Source organism: Kogia breviceps, chromosome 1 (assembly GCF_026419965.1).
Source record: "Kogia breviceps isolate mKogBre1 chromosome 1, mKogBre1 haplotype 1, whole genome shotgun sequence".
NCBI classification, from domain to species: Eukaryota; Metazoa; Chordata; class Mammalia; order Artiodactyla; family Physeteridae; genus Kogia; species Kogia breviceps.
The window spans coordinates 190,328,499-190,348,990 of record NC_081310.1 but is presented as its reverse complement, the minus strand read 5'-3'; the positions used below and the strand labels follow the sequence as shown (position 1 = coordinate 190,348,990).

At 47.9% G+C, this 20,492-nt stretch overlaps 1 protein-coding gene across 2 annotated transcripts in view; it reads right to left on the bottom strand.

Moving 5' to 3' along the window:
- The window catches only part of ZBTB17 (zinc finger and BTB domain containing 17), a 29,477-nt gene extending 9,832 nt beyond the window's left edge, over positions 1–19,645 (bottom strand). Inside the window, exons 1-2 of one of the 2 annotated variants that reach the window (XM_067016759.1) lie at positions 19,505–19,645; positions 17,271–17,357 (exon numbers count right to left, since the gene is read on the bottom strand). The gene's annotated coding sequence lies outside the window, so the exon portion shown is untranslated. The remainder of the gene's footprint in view (positions 1–17,270; positions 17,358–19,504) is intronic. The other variant, XM_059066512.2, reaches the window with a different exon arrangement.
- Positions 19,646–20,492: the final 847 nt, after the last annotated feature.

The window sequence follows — 20,492 nt, the reverse complement described above, 5'->3', positions numbered from 1 at the left end:
TACAAAGCTCCAACAGCCCCTCTCTTCTCCCCAAGGCAGTGCGGTGAGCCGGTGAGGGGCCGGCCGGCTCGGTCCTCCCCTCAGAGGGGCTGAGCTACAAGCAGGCCGTGCCCCACCTCCAAACCTAGGTAAACTGTTGTTCTAGAATGAGCATGCAGTCCTCTGTCTCCTGTCTCCTCTTTTATACTCTACAGTGAAAGGAACCCACCAGGATGTGGCCAAGCTTAGAGGGCACCAGGAAAAGAGGTGAGCGCGTGGGGCAGGATGCACCCGCCTGGGCCACACAGAGAGACATGGGGGCCCCCGGGGCGGGGGGCGATGTGGGAGCCGCGTCCCGAGTGCACGCAGGAGGGGGCATTGTCTGAGGAGGCCTGAACACAGTAACAAGATCAGCAGCCAGCCGGCTGCTCACTACCCGCGGCGGGGATCGAGTGCGGTTCTGCCGGCCCACCCGTGGTGCGCGGTGCCCTCCGCTAAGCACGAGAGTGGGGTCCCTTCCTCCTCGTTTCATCTTGCTTCAGGGGTGCTACGTGTGGGCCTCAGTTAAAGCTGCTTCTAAGAAAAACCCCCAAACCTTAGCACAACAGAAAACTCCCACAGAACCAGACCGCAGAGCCCATCGAGCCCAAAGCCCTCGTGTTTCCAACCAACTCCGGCATGCGAGCGGGCCCCTTCCGTGACACTGCCGTCTGCTCCTTCCATATCCCTGACTGACGGGGCACAGCTCGGTGTCAGAGGTGGGATGCTCCCCTGAGGACAAGCAGCCTAGCTGGACACAGCCCTGGCCAGCCTCACAGGAATTCATTTGGGGATGAGAACGTGAGGGAGCTGGGGAAGCCCCGCGGTGTGGCTGCCAACAGGCAACCCGGACGTGGATGTGTGGGCACCGTGGGCGCAGTCTCTGCGGACGGCCGCCAACAACCCCTCCCATCCGACCGCACCTGCCGTGAGACTCCAGCTGAACCTGGGTGGCCCTGGGATGACTCTGACCAACAGGAGGCAGTGACTCTGTGCCAGTTCCAGGCCTGGCCCTTAAGAGGTCTGAAAGATGCTGCTTTGCTTTCTTGGAACCCGGCCACCCCACTGCAGGGATGGCCGGGCGCTCCTGTTGAGGGGAGAGGACACGTGGAGGGGCCCTGGAGGAGACACCAATGTGCACGGGCCCCTTGAAAAAGAGCTGAGATGCCCCAGCTGACAGCACCAGGGCTCCAGCCCAGCCACCGGCTGAATGCCGGCACACGAGTGACCTCAACACCTTGTAGGACAAAAACAACTGCCCAGTCGACCCACAAAATGGGGAGAAATAATAAACTGCTGATGGTTAAAGACACTAAGTTTCCAGGTGGTTTGCTTACAGCAAGAAGTAACTGATACAGATGGTAAAACTGTAAAGAAAAGGGGATGATCAACAAAATATTTCAGGGTAACGATTCTGTCTGGATGGCAGGAGGAGCAATTAGGGTCTTCTGAGATGCTGGGAGTGCTCTATTTCTTTATTTGGATACCCCTAGACTTATTATTTAAACTAAATATGTGCATTTCATATACTTTTATACGGGAACATTTTTCAAAATTTAACAAAATTTGTAATAAGAAAAAAGTGAGGTAAAAGTGCCACACTCAATCCGTGCAGAGATGGGATGTTTCCAACCGTGTTCCCAGAAGCTCTGGCCAGGGCTGTCCTGAGGAGCGGAAAGAGCCGCAAAGGCAGACAGGAGTGAGCGGAGGGGGTGGAGCGCCGGAGAAAACACAATCCATCTCATTGGCCTTTCGGATCCAAAACATCCACACACAGACTCTGCTGCCGTGAGAAGAGTTTCTCCCTGGGTCGTGAAACCCACTCTGCTCAATTCAACAAAACCTGAATCCCAGACCCCCACAGTAACAACAAAATGGCATTTATGGAGGGTCTTCAACACGCCAAGCAGCACGGCACCACGTGTGGCACAGGCCAATCACCTAAAAACTATGAGCGTGGCTATACCAGGCCCCAAGCTCCGCCCTGCTGCCTCCAACAGTCAGGACTTGAGAGGCGGCTCTGCACCACGGAGGCAGCAGAGCCTCTGGGGCCAAAGCCAAGTAGGCTCACCTCCAGGTCCTGCCACCTACCACACCCGCAGGTGACCTACAGCAAAGCTCTCTTCTGGCATAGTGGAGCCAGGGGGACTACTTCCCACGTTCTTTACAGGATTAAGCTAGGTAACGTAAGCAAAGGGCCTGCCCAGTGCCTGGCATGTGGTAAGCACTCAGCAAACGACTGTCACCAGGAAGCAGAGATGCTGACTCTCTCTATTTTTTTAGGCCAAAGACCACATCAGATGGTTTCGACATATCCTTTTACGCTGGGCACCTCGGGTGTACTCAAAAACTACTTGGTGACTTGAACCTTGTTTAGATGTTGTAATCACAACCCATTATTCCTTCTAAATGCAGTCTGGAAAAATCCCGGAGCCCAATTAACATGAAGAGACGGGGGGCACTGGGCAAGAACCACTCAGAGCGATTTTCTCTGGCAGGGAAGCACTTTATATTGAACAACTGTTCCATAAACCCCAAGGGTGCTCCTGGCTGAAGGCTGGAGCACCTGCCCAGAGCTCTAAGCGGGTCCACAGAGCAACGCTGCATCTCAGAGTCAAATGGGCACCTGTCAAACATGATATATTGCCCAGGTTATTAGCAGGCACTGAACTGCATGCATTTCCAAACTGCTGCACAGAGGGAAACCATTAGCCAGGAAACAACTGGCCTACCACCAGGAGACGCCCGCCCATCTTGATGAACAACAGTCCCCAGCTCCCAGAACATGCTGTGCCAGCTGCAGGCCTGGACAGGAGACAGCCATCCAAGTGCCTCGAGGCACCTGAGAGCAGGTGACAGGGATCAGCGTTCCTGATTTTCCAGAAATACTGGTGGCTCGTGTACACAACCTGGCATACACAAACTCAGGCCAAGGGAACAGAAATTCCCAGCAGGCCAGCCCTGCAAACATGAAAGCTACCTGCTCAACTCCACCAACCCACCTGCTGTGACAACCCGTCCCTTTTCAGCGCAACGTGGCAGAGAAGCAAATATCAACAAAACCAACAGTAATGGAACTTTCCTCCTTGCCCAGCAAACACAGCTCTTGTATTAAGCTTGCGTTTCTCAAACTTTTAAAGTCCATTTCCACTTTGTAGAAACACACAAACCTGACTCAGCCCTTCCCAACAGCCCCAGATGCTTCATCTTCTCCTGAATAGGGGCCCCCACCCTGAAAAGCACTGCTTCCTTCTACAGAATGCTCCCTGCCAAGATTCAGTACCGTTTGCTTTGTTGAAGTTTGTGTTATAAAAAACACTGACTTTTTTCTAAATCTAAAAATAATGTCTGAATATAAACTGTGCTACTGACTTTGCTTTTCAAACTACACAACTTGTACTATCTCTAAATTTATCCACACTTCTGAAGAGGGAGTGGACATCCCTTTCCCTGACCCCCAATGGACCCCACTGCTCTAGGAACGTGGCTGAGCAGGAAGGCTTGCTGGCCCTGAAGAAAGTGTGTCCTGTATCCCAGCACCTGTGCCAGTTTAGAACCCATCATGCTAGTACTTGCTCTGGGGACTCTTGAAGCTTGACACGGGATAAATCAAGGGCCTTGCTACCAAAAAGACAAAATCAGAACATGTGGGACTGGCATGGGGTCTGATCATTCTCCCAACGTCCCCTCTGCTCCCCTCTGACCAGTACCCCCCGAGTGGAGGTGGCACATGGACACAGCCTGAAATTACACTGGTAGGTGGACTCCCCTACCAAGTTTAATGAACTCATCGCATGAGTTAATAAACTCATCAAGGCCAACTTCTTGTTTCTTCCCTACAGCTGTTTATAGCACCTACCCTAGGACTCTGCCCTCAAGTCAAGTTGGGGAACAGGCCTGGTATACAATGAATTCCTGGCCTTGTTGAATATGATCAACTCAGGGTCAAAATATTCTGTGGACCCTCAAGAAATGATCGTTGTACTTTTGGTGCTTGTTAACTGAAAAAATATAGACAAAAACCACTATGAAAAATGAATTTCATCACAACAGCATTAATATGTATTTGAGAAACAGTTCTATGTAAGTGAATGACAAATCTCCCCTAAGATACAGAAGATCTGTGGTGTGATACAGCTGCACAACTACTCATACGTACTGCATTCCCCCTAGGGGTCCTCAGTCCATAAATTAAGAAACAGATATAAACAAAGACCAAAGAAGTTCTCAAACATTTAATGAGTGCCTTCTCTGTGCTCACCTTAGGGACAGTATTCTCACTTTAAGCCTAGCGGGGAAGATAGGTAATAAATCAATATAATACATAATGTCACATACTAAGTGCTGTGAAGAAAACCAAAGCAAGCCGAGGCAGAGGCTATTAACTATCTAAGAGAAGGGTCAAGGAGGACCTCTCTTGAGGAGGTGACATTGAAGCAAAGACCAGAATGAAGAGTGAGCCATGCTACCACAAGCCCAGGGACCGTTGCAGTAGGTACAAGGTAGAGCAAATGCAAAGGTCCTGAGACGGGTGTGACCTTGGCAAAAGGGGCCGGCGTGCCTGAAAAGGAGGAAGCGAGTGGGAGGCTGAGGCCGGCAGCAGGAGAGGCTCTGGAGTTCTAAGCATGCTGGGGCACCCTAGGAGGGTTGAGAGCAGAAAGGTGACTGCAAGGGGGCAAAGCGTGGACGTAGGACACCAGGAAAGAAGCAAGGGAGGGAGGTGGCCTCCTCCCGCCTCCTCCGAGGTGGAGGTGGAAAGAAGTAGTCAGAGTAGGGATATGTTTTGGTGGAGCCAACAGAGTGGCTGATCAAGTAGATGTGGGTTGTGAGAAAAGAAAGGAGTCAAGGATGACACCAAAATTTTTAGCCTGAGAAACCTGGCCAAGGTTTTAGCCTGGCCAAGTGGCAGTGCCACTTACTGAGGTGAGGAATGATTGTGGGAGCAAAGGTTTAGTGGGAGGAAAGCAAGAGTTCCGTTTTGGCCAATTACAGTTGAGATGTCAACAGCAGAGACGGTTGAGCAGATTTCTTTACTTCATCCTGGTCTTTGCCACAAGGTGGAATGGGACCACCCTGGGAGAGATTATTGTATAAAGAAGAGACAAGACCTATGGACTCAGACTCAAAGCACATGCATTTGAATCCCAGCTCCAATATCACCAAGAGGGGCTCAAGCAAGCTTCCCTGAGTTCTAGACTGCTCACCCATTAAATTGGAGAGCCACCACGTACACAATGGCTGCAAGGATTACAGAAGATAAATAACAGGGAGTATCGCACAAATCTTGGCAAGAGTAGAATTAGATATTTTTTCTCTAACAAAGTCTGTGACTGATACACAGTGAAACAAACAAGGAAAAAATGAATTAATTAAAACAAAACAAACCAGCTTATCCCAGTGAAGCCCCTTTACCAGTGAATCGCATGGCTCCTTTTGGACAAGGCAGCTGGTCAAGGCCTTGGGAAGGCAGCTGGAGACCAAAGTAGCCACACTCTGGTCCAATGTGACAAAAAAGCACATGGACTTTGTTCCCATCTGGCTTCGAACTTCTGCTGTCAGGTCTTTGTGACTGTGTGACTTAGGGCAGAAAGCCTGGGAAGAATCACCCACTCAAGTTAAATATAGATGGATTCGGGGTCCAATCTTTGCATGTGGTGGGCTGAGGGGACAGGGTAGTGGACAGTACTTTAAAGTCAACTGCAGAGCACTACCTAGTGCAGGTGCCCTGCTGGGAGTTGGCGGCTCCAAGGGGAGTAAGGCCAAGGCTGTCTGGGCACCCACTCTCGAGGACCTTCCCCCGGAGAGAAAGACCCAGACTGTCACTACCCACCGATGAGAGCTGAAAGGTGCCACTGAGTGCCAACCTGGAAGGAAGTGGTGCCTAGTACATCTAAAAACACACGAACAAAGGCAGGAAGGGCGTCCAGGTAAAGATCAGCACAAGCAATGGTGTGGATGCATGACAAAGAGTGGTGTGCATGCTTGGGGACTGGGCCGGGGGAGAACAGCACGCTTCACATCATGAGAGTAACAAGTGAGTGGAAAAAGCAGTGAGAAATGCAGCTGGAGGGACAGGCTGGAGGCCACACCTATCACACCAGGACTTAGCTTCATCCCCAGCTGATGGGAGTCACACCAGGGGTTTAAGCAAGAGACAGCCACATTTCGGACTCACATTTTTGAAAGGTCACTCTGGCTGCGTGAGTATATGGAGAACAGGCTGAAAGGGTAAGAGCAGAAGCAGAAAAGCAACCCAGGAAGTCCCGCAGCGCTGGGCCCTCATCCCATGGGCTTCCCTGGTGGCGCAGTGGTTGAGAGTCCGCCTGCCGATGCGGGGGACGCGGGTTCATGCCCCGGTCCGGGAAGATCCCACGTGCCGCGGAGCGGCTGGGCCCGTGAGCCGTGGCCGCTGAGCCTGCGCGTCCGGAGCCTGTGCTCCGCAACGGGAGAGGCCACAACGGTGAGAGGCCCGCGTACCGCAAAAAATAAAACAAACAAACAAAAAAATCAAAACACATCCCAGGCTGAGAATTCCTACCTCTTACTCACATTTCAAAGAAAACGCCCACATCTCTGGAGGGATACACAAGAAAGTGATAACGGGGACCCCCTCAGAGCAGCAGGGGAAGGGGGGAAAGGACTTACACTTTTCACTCTGTATCTTTTCTGGATTTTTTGTTTGTTTGTTTTGTTTTACCATTTGTAAATGTTCTCTACTAAAATATTAAAACTGAGAAAGTAAAACAAGGAGGGAAGGATGGAAGAAAGAAAAAAAGAGAGAAAAACGGAAAATGTCCACAAAGTCAGAGTTTCTTTGTTTCTATTCACCGTAAAACCTTTCAGACATTTTCTACAAGACTTGGTGACTGAAAACTTCTCAACAGGAAAAATTTCTCGTAAGGGAAATGGAAAATTATGATAATTTGCACAAAGAATGTGTCACTCGGGAAAACTTGATGAGCAAAAATTCCTTAAGGGGACAAAATGGAAAATCCCCTAGAAGAGCATCTGGTAGCCTTTTCCAGACCCAGATGAACCCCTCCGACACTCTGAAGGCACTGAAGGCCTCTCCTGGGAGAGTCACACACACTCAGGGGGCTGACTGACTCCCCACACCCGGTTAAAACCCCTGCCTTGGAATCCAGCCAAAGCTGCTTAAGTCCCTTGGGCAAGAGTACTTAAATCTCTGCACCTCAATTTCCTTTCTGTAAAATGCAGATATAATAAAAGTTTCCACTTCAAAGAGCTGCCGCTGGCCATCATCATTCTTATATGACTACATATAAACCCATGCCAGCAACATCAATCTATTACAGGAAAATGGGGAACCCAATGCTCTCCTCCCGGCCCTATCTTCTAAAAATGGACGTGAAATCTCACCAGTAATCCAGGCACCCACAACAGATAAAGCTTCAACCTGAAAAAAGATCAGGAAAAGGCCCTGCAAACTGCAATGCTTATTCCACTCAACCGTAACCATAAGGCAAGGTAGAGGTGCTTTGAACTTGAAGGCAAAAGCTACCTTCTTTTTTTTTTTTTAATTAAAAAAAAAATTGGGGGGCTTCCCTGGTGGCGCAGTGGTTAAGAATCCGCTTGCCAATGCAGGGGACACGGATTCGAGCCCTGGTCCGGGAAGATCCCACATGCCGCGGAGCAATTAAGCCCGTGTGCCACAACTAGTGAAGCCCGCGCGCCTAGAGCCTGTGCTCTGCAACAAGAGAAGCCACCGCAATAAGAAGCCTACGCCCCGCAACAAAGAGCAGCCCCCGCTCGCCGCAACTAGAGGAAGCCGGCGGGCAGCAGCGAAGACCCAATGCAGCCAAAAATTAAATAAATGAATAAATAAATAAATTTTTAAATTTTTTATTTATTTATTTATTTATTTATGGCTGTGTTGTGTTGGGTCTTCATTGCTGTGTGCGGGCTTTAGTTGTGGCAAGCAGGGGCTACCCTTCATTGTGGTGCGCGGGCTTCTCATTGCGGTGGCTTCTCTTGTTGCAGAGCATGGGATCTAGGCGCGCAGGCTTCAGTAGCTGTGGCTCGTGGGCTCTAGAGAGCAGGTTCAGTAGTTGTGGCGCACGGGCTTAGTTGTTCTGTGGCATGTGGGATCTTCCCGGACCAGGGATTGAACCCATATCCTCTGCACTGGCAGGTGGATTCTTAACCACTGCGCCACCAGAGAAGCCCCGCTACCTTCTTTCTACAAAGAACATGATGATTTTGGAGGAGCAACGAGGCTTTCATTGAGGAAGAGGATAGAATATAACAAGTCCAAAGGAGGGATAAGTTGTCCCACGGTATTAGTTAAGACCAAGAATCCAAAGCAAAAGAAAAAAGTAGGTTGAATACTAATTATTAGGAGGCAGATGTATATGGACTTCAATGTAGCACATGCTTTTCATGTGACTGACTTTTTCTGGGTTTGTTTCCTCATTACGATTAGTAACTGTGAAGGTCCCTTCTACTGTTAAGATTTAATAAATGTTGAGTAAATGATTTCACTCATAAGATTCAGATTACAAATGCATGCATTTGAAGTATAACAGACACCATGTGAATGGCAATAAAAATGAGATATTTATCTAGCATTTAGCAGAGTTTTGTTTTTTCATCTAAAACTTTCCCTATGTTGGAAATCTTAAGATTTCCAACTATTAACACGAACTATATAGGACATGAACATCAACTACAAACTCTATACAAACATCTATGAACTATATAAGCCAACATCAAGTCGTACATTTACTATTCCAAATAGGATTAAACTAAAGTTAATATTCTGTAAAACTTGACTGGGCAAAACTAAATGTGTTAGAGGATATTTTAGAGGAATATTCTAGGAGACCTCAAAAACTTAAGATAGGCCTGGACAGAAAGTGGTCAAGAATTCAATGTCTCAATTTCCAAGGATTTCTTAAAACTGTGAGGCTACTCAAACCCAGATGCTGAGTGTCGCTCCAGAAGAGAGTGTTTGGACAGCAGCCCTGGGAGGATTAGAAGCAGCTCTGGCCTCAGCGCTGGCCCTTGAAGAAACAGCGCTGCGGACCTCCTGCCCCGCCCCTCCCACCCACCACCTGCGGCAGCGTGAGGCCTTTTAATGGATGACTTGCGACCCCGGCGGGTTTTCAGCCGGCTACTTTGAAGTGCGAGCTTCTGAGAGAAACTTGGAAACCACCCTAAGTGCTGCCTGGTTCTAGGGCAGGCAGGCTGAGAGACAGAGACCCAGAGAAAGGGAGACCGAGAGAGAGCACCCGCACAGCCATGAGAGGACGCAGGCCAGCCCCAAGGGGCTGCTTATGGGGACTAGGGGGGGGAAGTGAGGGTACACAAACTTAATTCTTAGGGGTACGAAAGACTGGTCAGAAACCTAAATGTTCTGTTTCATTCACATTTCTACCCTTATCTTCTCAACTTCCCAAATGCAAATATAAACTGGGGGAAAATGTTTACAGCCTATATGGAAAATAAGGGTTAATAGTCCTGATATATAAAAGGCTCTTAAAATTAATCAACAATGAAAACGTACATCCACACAAAACTTGTAGACAAGTGTTCACAGCAGCGTTTTTCATAATAGTCAAAAAGCCAAAACAGCCCAAATGTCTATCAACTAATGAATGGATAAATAAAACGTGGTATATCCATACAATAGAGTATTACTTGACAATAAGAAAAGTACTGATATGTGCTACAACCTGAATGAACCTTGAAAATATTGTGCTACATGAAAGAAGCCAGCCACAAAAGGCTACAAGTTGCGTGATTCCATTTATATGAAATGCCCAGAACAGGCAAATCCATAATGATAGAAAGTGGTTGCCTAGGTCTGGGGGACATAGAGGTAAATGGGGAGTGACTGCTAATGGGCTGTGGGTTCCTTTTGGGGATGATGAAAATGTTCTGGTGGTGACGGCTGCACAGCTCTGTGAATAAACTAAAAGCCAATGAATTGTCCACTTAAAATAGGTGAACTGTATGGTATGTGACTGTCTCAATAAAGCTGTTATTAAAATTAAACAAGAAAAAATCTCCCAACAGAAAAATGAGTCAGAGAAATGAACAAGCAATTCACAAAAGAAGAAATACGAGTGGTCAATATACTCGATACAGAAAAAAGATGTTCAACCTCACTAATAATCAAAGAAATATGAATAAGTGCAAGTTACCACTTCCAGTTTCAAACTGGCAAAGACTGAAAAGACTGAGTTTCCACTGTAGGTCAGTGTATGTCCCCAGCAGGCAGAAGCAGAAGGTGGTACACGGGGTGAGACCTGTCAGTGCCGATGTAAATTCTAAATACATTCATTGGTTAGGTACAAATTAATGCTTGGATGTAAGTAACTGATCGGACAGTCCACCATGCAGAGGCTACAGTTTCCCAGCCTGGTGGGGTATTACCCAGCTGTAAGGAAATCATGAGTCCCGGTAAAGGACTGTGCGTGGGACTGTGGGACTGCATCTAGAGAAAACACAGTCTTGCTAATAAGTCCCACCATGCTAAATGCTTGAGGGGAGGTTACTGCCAAGAGAAATAGTAGGCTCGCTGTTTCCCAAGGGCAGCGACCTGTGGAGAGCACACGTCTAACCGGGGTCACTAAGGGAGTAACTGGAGTCGCTGCCATGGCAACCTGCCTGCAAAGTGTTTCATATATACATGCTACCTCATCCATACCCACAACAGCCCTCTGGGAGGGCATTAACACACCCCCAGTGTGCAGACGAGCAAAATGAGGCTTAGAGGGGTTGCCATCCGACCCAGGTCTCAACAACATGCCCAGATTCAAGGCCAAAGTCCACCACACTCTACAAGCTGTCCTCTTTTCACTCTAAACAAGGACAAAACTTCCGTGGACAGACACGGAATTCTGGGTTCACCAGGTCCTTAGTCTGTCCCCAAAGGGCAAATTCTCTGTCATTAATCGGCGCTTACCAACTCCCTTCCCTTATACTAATCAGTGTCACAAAACATGTTATTTAAAAAAAAGCCAGAAGTGAACATTACTAAGTCTTAGTTCTAACCTGCAGAGATTGTTGCTGCCAAATGAAACACAAAATTCAAACTCTGAAGCATCTTAATTTCTGGAAGCACGGCACACCAGGTACCCCGGCTGGCTCTCATTAGAAACGGCTACAAATACTGAAGAAAAATTGTCTGACATCTTTTAAAATGCATCAAAGAACAGGCAAGTCAGTAAGGAATACTGACAGATGAAACAAACTTAAGCAAATGCTGGAATCCAGAGTGCAAGTGGAGCTATGAGGGTGGGCAGCGAAGGCGTTTGCAGAACTGAGCAAGCTCGAGTTCTCCCCCTGCTGCCGAGAAGGGAGGTCTCTCGGGAGGGCCCTCCAGAATAAAGCTGGCCCCAAAGGGTTATATCTCAGTGGAAAGAAGATGGCACAGAAAAAGCCTATATGAAATCTTGGCACCAAATGGAGGGTTATAAAATTCTCCCTGGGAGAGTCTGTAACCGTTAGATGGCCCCCAAATGGACTAAAGCCCAAATTCACACATTATAAAAGATACACTTCAGGTAGATAAAAAGTGACCCCAGAATGAAAGTATTAAATGCAAGAAGGAGTGAGGACCAACTAAAGTAGTAAGAAATAAGTAAATCTAAACAAATACTGAACAAATGACATCTTCTAAAATTGAAAAAGAACATACACACACACCTATAGAATAAAAGTTGAGGAGGGAGTGTTAGGAATTAAAGTGAGTTAAGGTCTTAACTGCTTGAGAGTAAAGTGTAAAGACACTGACTAATGGTAGAATTTGGTAAGTTATGTAAATTGAGAGATATACCATATTCGTGGATCAGAAGATCAATATCATAAAAATGTCAACTCTATCCAAATTGCTATGTAATAAATTCAATTATAATAAAATTCAAAGCAATTCTAATAAAAGACTCCAACAATTTTTATGAATTTGATAAGCACAATCTAAAATGAAGATGGAAAAGCAAAGGGCCAAAGCCTTACCAGATACCAAGAATTATTATAGGAAAACTTAGAAATCAAGTCAGTGTGATACTGGCACACAGATAAAGAATAGATGGTAAAGAGGCCAGAAATAGACCCATATATCTGTGGACACCTGATGTATGATAATGGTTACTGGTGACATTAAAGACCCACAAGAAAGGGATATATTTTTTCAATAAATAGTACTGGGACAATCTGATGTGCTTATTTTAAAAAAAGGAAAAAGAAATTAGCTCCTTATCTCACACCATACACAAAAATAATTATAAACAGACTAAAGAAATTAATGTAAAAGGCAAATCATAAAATGTTTGGAAGACAACGTATGGGGGAATACCTTTATAAACTTGAAGTAGGAACTTCTTAAAAAGAAACAAAAAATGCTATTAAAAAATTGATAAATTATATTAAAATTAAGAATTTCTGTTCATTGGGGACTTCTCTGGTGGTGCAGTGGTTCAGAATCTGCCTGCCAATACAGGGGACACAGGTTCGTGCCCCGGTCCAGGAGGATCCCACATGCCGCGGAGTGGCTGGGCCCGTGGGCCGTGGCCGCTGAGCCTGCGCGTCCGGAGCCTGTGCTCCGCGGAGGGAGAGGCCACAGCAGTGAGAGGCCCGCGTACCGCAAAAAAAAAAAAAAAAAAAAAAAAAAAAATCTTCCAACAATAGAACGGATATGTTCTCATACAATGGAACATAATTCATCAGTGAAAATGAAATACACCTATATGTAACGTGGATTAATCTCAAGAACATGTTAAGCAAAAAATTTAGATCACTGAAAAATAACAAAATGATTTATTTAGTTCAAAAACATGCAAAATTAAACAATACATTGCTTAGCAATACAAACACATGTGGTAAAACTATAAAGCAAAGCTAGAGGTGGGAATTCCTGGCAGTCCAGTGGTTAGGACTCAGAACTTTCACTGCTGTGGCCCAGGTTCATTCCCTGGTCAGGGAACTAAAACCCCACAAGCAGGCTCGGTGCGGCCAAAAAAAAAAAGTAAAAAAAAGAAAAGCAAGAGAATGATAAAAGTCAAATTCAGTGATTAGGTGGGGGTGGGAATGGGACAGGATCAGGGAGGGGCACTCCAAAGGGAATGGTAACATTCTTTTTTGTAAACTGGGTGATGGGTACATGGGCGTTCCTTGTATCCTTTTCCTTTATATGGCACAGTAGTCTTTTGTATCTACACAATATTTTAAAAGACAATTTACAAAACTAAACAATGTTCCTTCTGACTTTAAGCAATGATTTGAAGCATTGACTTGGGCAGCTAGCTGACTGAGTTACACTAAACCAGGAAAGTCCCTGACAGGGGCCCACCCAGCCCTGAGACTATAGTAATGAGAAGTGCTTCACCACCCTGGCTCCAAGCGGGAGAGATACAACTTCCCACCGAACGCTGGAGCCTTCCATTCAGGACAGGAAAATTACTGCTTAGATTAATCGGCCAGCACAGGAAGTAGTGCGGGTGGGGTGGGGAGAACAGGTTCTGCTGCCAGACCTTTTAAGACCAGAAGCTGAGTATGTTTTTGATGTTACAATGAACCCACCAAGCCTCCCTTCGGGCTAGGTCCCTACTCTCAGCTGGAATTGCCACCTCTGAGCCTCTGCATTAGGCGTTTTAGACACGAATGAATGACTCTCAATTCTAACCATGCCCTGTGCTTCCTTCCTTTGAAGCTCAAGGCTGATCTCTCCAATTCCTAACAAGCAGGTTTGAATAGAAGAGCCCATGCTCTGGTTTTCTGTACGTATCTGTGATTACATTATTGAGGTCAACCTTAATTGGTCCTTGGACCGTCGAGCTACTGACACCCATGAGGACGTCCGAGAGTGCCAGGCACCTATGCTGACACTCAACACACACATCTGCAGCAAATGCTGAAAGCACTCAGTGCTACAATACCTACTCTTTGTGACCTCTATGATTTCAATCATTTAAAAATGTGGCCAGCAAAAGAGGTACATTATGGTCTCCAGGACAATATGCTTTGTGCACAAAATGTACTGGGAGTTTTTCGTTTCCCCTAAGGTTGGGGTCCCCCCCTTTTGTGGTGTCTGTTACCCTGCCAGACACCACGTCTGAGTACCGCTGTGCCACCCACGCGGCACCACCTTGGGGGAATTCCAGGATGGCAGAGAGTGGGCCACCTGCTCTCTTCTGGGGCAAACTGTTAAAACTGAAGCTCTGCCCAAAGAGGCTGCCCTTTCAGCGTTCTAAATGGAAGGTTCAGTGTATGTACAACAAAATCAAGCCATTTGGCACTTAAAAATGGTCTTCCCTATATATACACACAGACATATATACGCACAGAAGAGCCCGGGCATGACACACAAACGCTGTTAATAGTTATCTGGGAGGGGAACCGGGTCAGGCGTGTGAGGGTGACTTACTTTCCCCAGTACTTTTGTTAGAACCTTCTGAGTTTTGGACCTCATGCATGTATTCCTGTCCTAAACATATTTTTTTCTTCCTCAACTCTGCACACTTTCTTTCTTGACCCTCACAGGGTCATCCTCTCCTAACACATAATAATGCTAGTTACCAATTATGGAGTCAAGGACTTGACTAAGCATTTTACATGCATTACCTCATTAATAATTCCACCCAATAAAGTTAGTGTGAGGTCATCATTATCTCCACTTCACACCCGAAGAACTGGAGGCTTAGAGAGGTCAAGTACTTTGCCCAAAGGCACACAGCTAGTAAGTATAAGGACCAGCTCAGGTATGCTTGGCTTAGAAGTTCATGCTTCTAACCAGCGCCCTGTACCTCAGGGGTTCTTAGCTGGGGGCAATTTTGCCCAGGAGTCGTACAGCCTCCTCTGGAGACATTTTCAGCTGCCATAGTTGGAGGGAGGTGCGGGCTACTGGCATCTGTAGGCAGAGGCCAGGGATGCTACTTGCATCCTGAAGTGCACAGGACGGCCCCCAAGACAAAGACTCACTAAGCCCCAAATGGCAATAATGTCAACGTTGAGAAACCCTGCTCTACTGGAAAAAGAAAGCAGAGAAACTATCTCTGACCTAGACTCTCATAGTTTAGGTCAAAGTTTACCATGTCCACATCCCATATTACACCCAAACACCAAATAAACCATTGCGTTGTCCTCTCTTCATTAATAGCATGCCAAACCCTCATCACTCTGGAGGTCTCTCCAGCCCCATTGGCCGATCATCCATTCATCCAACAATGTTTACTGAGCACCACCCGCGTGCCAGGAAATGACCTACACAGTGGGAATACCAGGAGAAATAAGACCCTGTCTCTGCCCACGAGCTGCTGGTGGTCTCACAGGGAGACAGGCAAGAAAACCTATGATCATCATAGGAGCTAAGAATGTACTCTGAGGGGCTTCCCTGGTGGCGCAGTGGTTAAGAATCCGCCTGCCAATGCAGGGGACACGGGTTCGAGCCCTGGTCCGGGAAGATCCCACATGCCGCGGAGCAACTAAGCCCGTGCGCCACAACTACTGAGCCTGCGCTCTAAAGTCCGCGAGCCACAGCTACTGAGCCCACGCGCCACAACTACTGAAGCTGCGTGTCTAGAGCCCGTGTTCCGCAACAAGAGAAGCCACCACAATGAGAAGTCTGCGCACCACAACGAAGAGTAGCCCCCGCTCGCCCCAAGTAGAGAAAGCCTGCGTGCAGCAACGAAGACTTAACGCAGCCAAAAAAAAAAAAGTACCGCAAGGTCATTCCAGGATGCTAAGAAATCACATGGTATGGTCTCTGAGAATCCAGGTTGACAACTTTAATTAGAACGTTGGTGGAACTCCTGAGAAAAACAGGGAGTGCACAGAGCAGTCCTTGATCCTCTGAGTACAACCTGGATAATTCCTGCCTCGAGAGGGACAGACCGCAACCTGGCTTCCCTATCGGTCTGGGCGTTCTTCAACTGCAATTCTAACGTGTCTCTCTGGCTTCGAACCACCCCACACCTTGCAGCAGGAGGCAACTGACATGTTCACAGCAGATCCCGTGAATTACATGCTTGACCTCACCTAACTCTCAAAACAGTTCTCTGAAGTAAACATTGTTATCCCTATTTTACAGATGAGGAAACTGAGGAACAGGAATGAACTAACTGACCCTCAGGACAGAGAGCCACTAACCAGGGAAGCAGGGATTCACACCCAACTCCAGAGTCCTTGCCGCCTCTATCTGAGGGGACCTTTATAGTTATCAATCCAAAACATGTCATGTACTCTGAACCTTCACCACCTCAGTACAGCCTTCCAACGTTAGACATCCTCCTTCTGTACACCACACACTTTTGAACAGGTATCTGTGGCGTTTCTTGTGTTGTACTGTGATCACCCATGTGGCTAAGAGCTCCTTGCTCCCAGGATCCAGTCTCACTTATCTTCACATCCCGAGCCCCCAGCACAGTGTCTGACACGTCAGGCACAGAAAACACTGAATGAGTAAACAAGCCTCGACTCCCAGGGCTCAAGCAACACAAACTACCCAAAGCCAGGGGAGCCTACTTTAGGGACCCAGAGGCCTGGGAAACATACCCCGCCCCCTTTCACCAGTGCAGTGGACTTCCCTTGGGCTGGGCCCAACCCCCAAAGCCAGCAATCCAGTCACACTGGGGACAGAGCAGGTTCTGTCAGCCAGCTTTCTCTCTAGCACTGGAATAGTCGTGATTCCTCCTTTGGTTGTACACCAGATGCTCGTATTTGGGGACACGTTGTACAAAAATATGTATCTCTAAACATTAGAACCTTAAAAGGAATGAACGTGTGCTCCCCACTCTGTCTTTCCCTCTCTGCCAGACAGAGTGCATCCGTGATGGCAGGAGCTAGAGCAGCCAGCTTAGTCCATGAGATGGAAGCCTGGGTCTGAGCAAGGAGAGCCACATGACCAATGAAACCCTGTGTCCGGATAACTTCATGGAACAGAGTGGGCTGCCCTGACCAGCTCTGGACTGCCTACTTCCAGTCTGTGACGGAGCGAGGAATACATTTCTATTCCCTTTCAGCCACTGTATTTTGGAGCATTTTGGTTTGTACTTACTTAAAACAAGGTGTGAACATTGCCCAGGGATTAACCTAGCATGATCTTTGTTAGTAAAACGACAATAATATTATCAACATTCTCCCAACCAAACTAACAAGGATGTTGTCATTACTGTATAATTTTAAAGAAAAAGCTATCTTGAAAGGGTGATTTGAATCACATTGAGCCTAGAGAAGAAGGACAAACAAACTGACCTCCTGGTTTGTTTCATCTTTGAGTATTACAGACATACCTCAGATTTCCAAGTAGCCCAGGCTACTCTGTTCTGACAGTTTGTCTGGGGCAACTCCAGCTTGGCGCTCCTCCTCCAGCTCATTACCTGAATCGAAGACCAAGTGGAAAATCTGATGAGAAATTGTAGGGTACCTGCTCCCTAAGAGCTGCCCTTTCATCCACCAAACACAGGCAAATGCAGAGCACTGAGCACAGAGCCTGGCACAAAGTGTTCAGTAAGTGTTAAATTGGATTGTTACTGGCCTGCTGCATGCCAGACCCTGTGCTGGACACCTGAGACACAAAGATCAATAAACCCAGTCCCATTTCCTAGACTCAGGAACGCCTGCTGACCGAAGGACATAACACAAGGTCGATAAGCAAAAGCAATGATGCTGTGTCCAAGTATTCTTACAGCGTTAGCATTCCTCTGGGATGTCCCAGACACCGTGCTTCTCATTCCAGACCCTCACCCAGGTGACACATCCCTGCCCACAACTTTAGTGACCTTCGTTGGATGCTAGATCACCACTGGACAGCTCCACTTGAACGTTTTACAGGCACCTGCTTTCAACATGTTCAAAACGAAATTTATCTTCCCTCCTCAAACCTGCCCCCCATCCCACCAAGCAGCGCCACCAGCCAGCAGCCAAAAATGTGGAGTCAGCCTGACTCCTCCCTGCCTCTAAACCCCTCATCTAAGTTACCACCAACTTTGGTCAAGTCTACCTCCAAAACATCTCTCCCCACCTTCTGCCTCTAATCTAACTCAAGTCCACCCTCGTTTCTCACCTGATAGTTCTGGTAGCCTCTTAATTGGCCTCCGGGCCCACTCCCTTTAATACGTTCTTTAACTAGAGTGATCTTTCTAGTGCACAAATCTGACTTTTAAATGGAGTCCCATTAACCTAAAATTTCAAGTCCACAGCTAAGTTTAAAAGGCCATCTAGGGGACTTCCCTGGTGGTCCAGTGGTTAAGACTCTGGCTTCCACTGCAGGCAGGGCACGGGTTCGATCCCTGGTCAGGGAACTAAGGATCCCGCATCCCACATGCCGCGTGGTGGCCAAAAAAAAAAAGAAAAGTGGGGAGGGCCCCCTAGGACCAGACCAGACTGCCTCTTTAGTCTTACCTCTAATCTCTGTCTCTAGGCAGAGAACTTCATTTAATTATCACACTGGCTTCCCAGCTTTCTCACAAATTCTATCTTCAACTGAGAATACTCTTCCCCTTTCCTGCCTGCGCTCCCCAAGCATCCTTCAGGTCTCAGTTTCCTGGGGAACAGAAGCTTCCCTGGATTCGCCTAACTGAGTGAGGTGCCTCTACTCAGTGTTTCCAAGAGCAAGAACTTTTCTGCTTTTCTTCCATCATATCAGAATTGCCTATGTATCTGTATGTCTCCCACATGAATCTCTGAGCTCTGGGTGATGATGCTGATACGAAAGATTAACAGCAACAAACACATACAGCGTTTACTTTGTACCAGGAAGCGTTCTCAGTATTTTACACCTATTACCTCATTTAATCTTTATAACCATCTTAGGAAGCAGATTTTATTCTCAACTCTGCTTTAAGGATGAGGAAACCGAGACAGGGAGCGAGAAACTAACGAAGGACACAGTTGGCAAGCACAGAGTCGGGATTCAAACGTGGCTGCCCTGCCCCACAGTTTAAACTTTTTAACCGCTATGCCAGTCTGGATCACTCTCTCTATCCTCAGAATCTATCAGGAGCTGAACCACCGTCTGTGGAACCAACGAATGAATGAAATAATCTTATACAGGGGCAGTGTCGGCCTCCTACACGGCAAGCTCCTCCTAGGTAGGCCCTGACAGGCTTGTGCCATCGGGCCCCGCCGGCCAAAGCGAGCTACGCCTACACCCCGCCACCTCGCGGCCTCAGAACGCCCACCAGCAGCAGCGCGCGGGGTCAAGGGGCGGTGACAGCCGGGCGGCGGGGGCGGAGATGCTACCAGCTGGGGTGTCACCCAGCCCGGAGGCGACTCGCGCTCCCTCGCCGGGACAGCGGGTCCGGTCCGCCCGCCCACTCCCCGCCCGCTCGCCGGGCGGCGCCCCCCACCCATTTGCCCCGCACCCTCTTGTCCTGTGGGGTCCCCTCAGTCCGGGTTTCCTTCCCAGTCCACTTCCCTCCCCTCCCCCACACAACCGTCCCCGGCGTCCCGCCGCGCCCCATCCTGCGCCGCCTCCGCCCAACTCCTGGGACTCCTCCGGCCCCGGGTGCTTGCTGACCCTCACCTGCCATGTCCTGGACCCCACCGCAGAGGGAGGTGCATCACGGCCGCGAGGAGGCCGGGGACAGCACTTCAGAGCAGACAAAGGGCGCCGCCATGTTGGAGTCGGGCGGAACCGACCTCGCTGGCTTCCCGTCTGCAACTTCCGGCGCATGCGCAGCGTTCGCCCTAGCCGTAGCTCGTGGACAGGCGCATGCGTCTACTGTAACAGTACTTCTGCACTTAGAATTGTTCGCATTGTAACCCTTTCTTGGTTTTCTATTCCGAATATAACAATAACGGCTCCTACGTGTTCAGCGCTTACTGTGTGCCAGGCACTGTGTTAAGCACTTTACGTGCATTATCTCAAGTCCTCTCACCAACATACGATGTTTTTGTCTCCCTTTTGAAGAAGGGAAAACAGAGTCTCAGGGTAAATGAATTGCCAGCTGTCACGCATCTTACAAGTGATGAAGCAGAGATGTGAACCTAGTTGTGGCATCAAAGCTGCAGAACCACGATTATGTTTTTCTACTTTCCGAGCCAACCACTACCCGCTTCCCTGTTTAGAGGAGATCCAGGATTAGCCTGGATGTGAATGAGGGTGCCTGGAAACAAAAGTCTGCCTGCAGACGTGACCAGCCACTCTGTGGCCTCTTTCCAACTTTTCGGCACCTTCAGGCCATTGACTTTTCTACTTCCAAACAGTTCCTCGTCTATCTCCTTTCTTCACTTCTGACCTTGTTTATTTTTCATGATCCATAATTTTAAAAACACTCTTGCCACAATCCAAAACTCCTTTACTCTTTGTCTTTTTGTCACATGGATTCGGTAAAAATTTCAACCCTGGGTGAATCCAACTGCTCCTTTTCCCTTTGCCGACACCTAAACAGCCAAACACAATTGGAGAAAGTACACAGTGCAACAGTGTTCCCTACAAATCCATGACTGCCAGCCTTAAGAGGGACTTCAACAAATGTCAGTCTGGCCAATTGGCTGCTCCTCTCTTCACA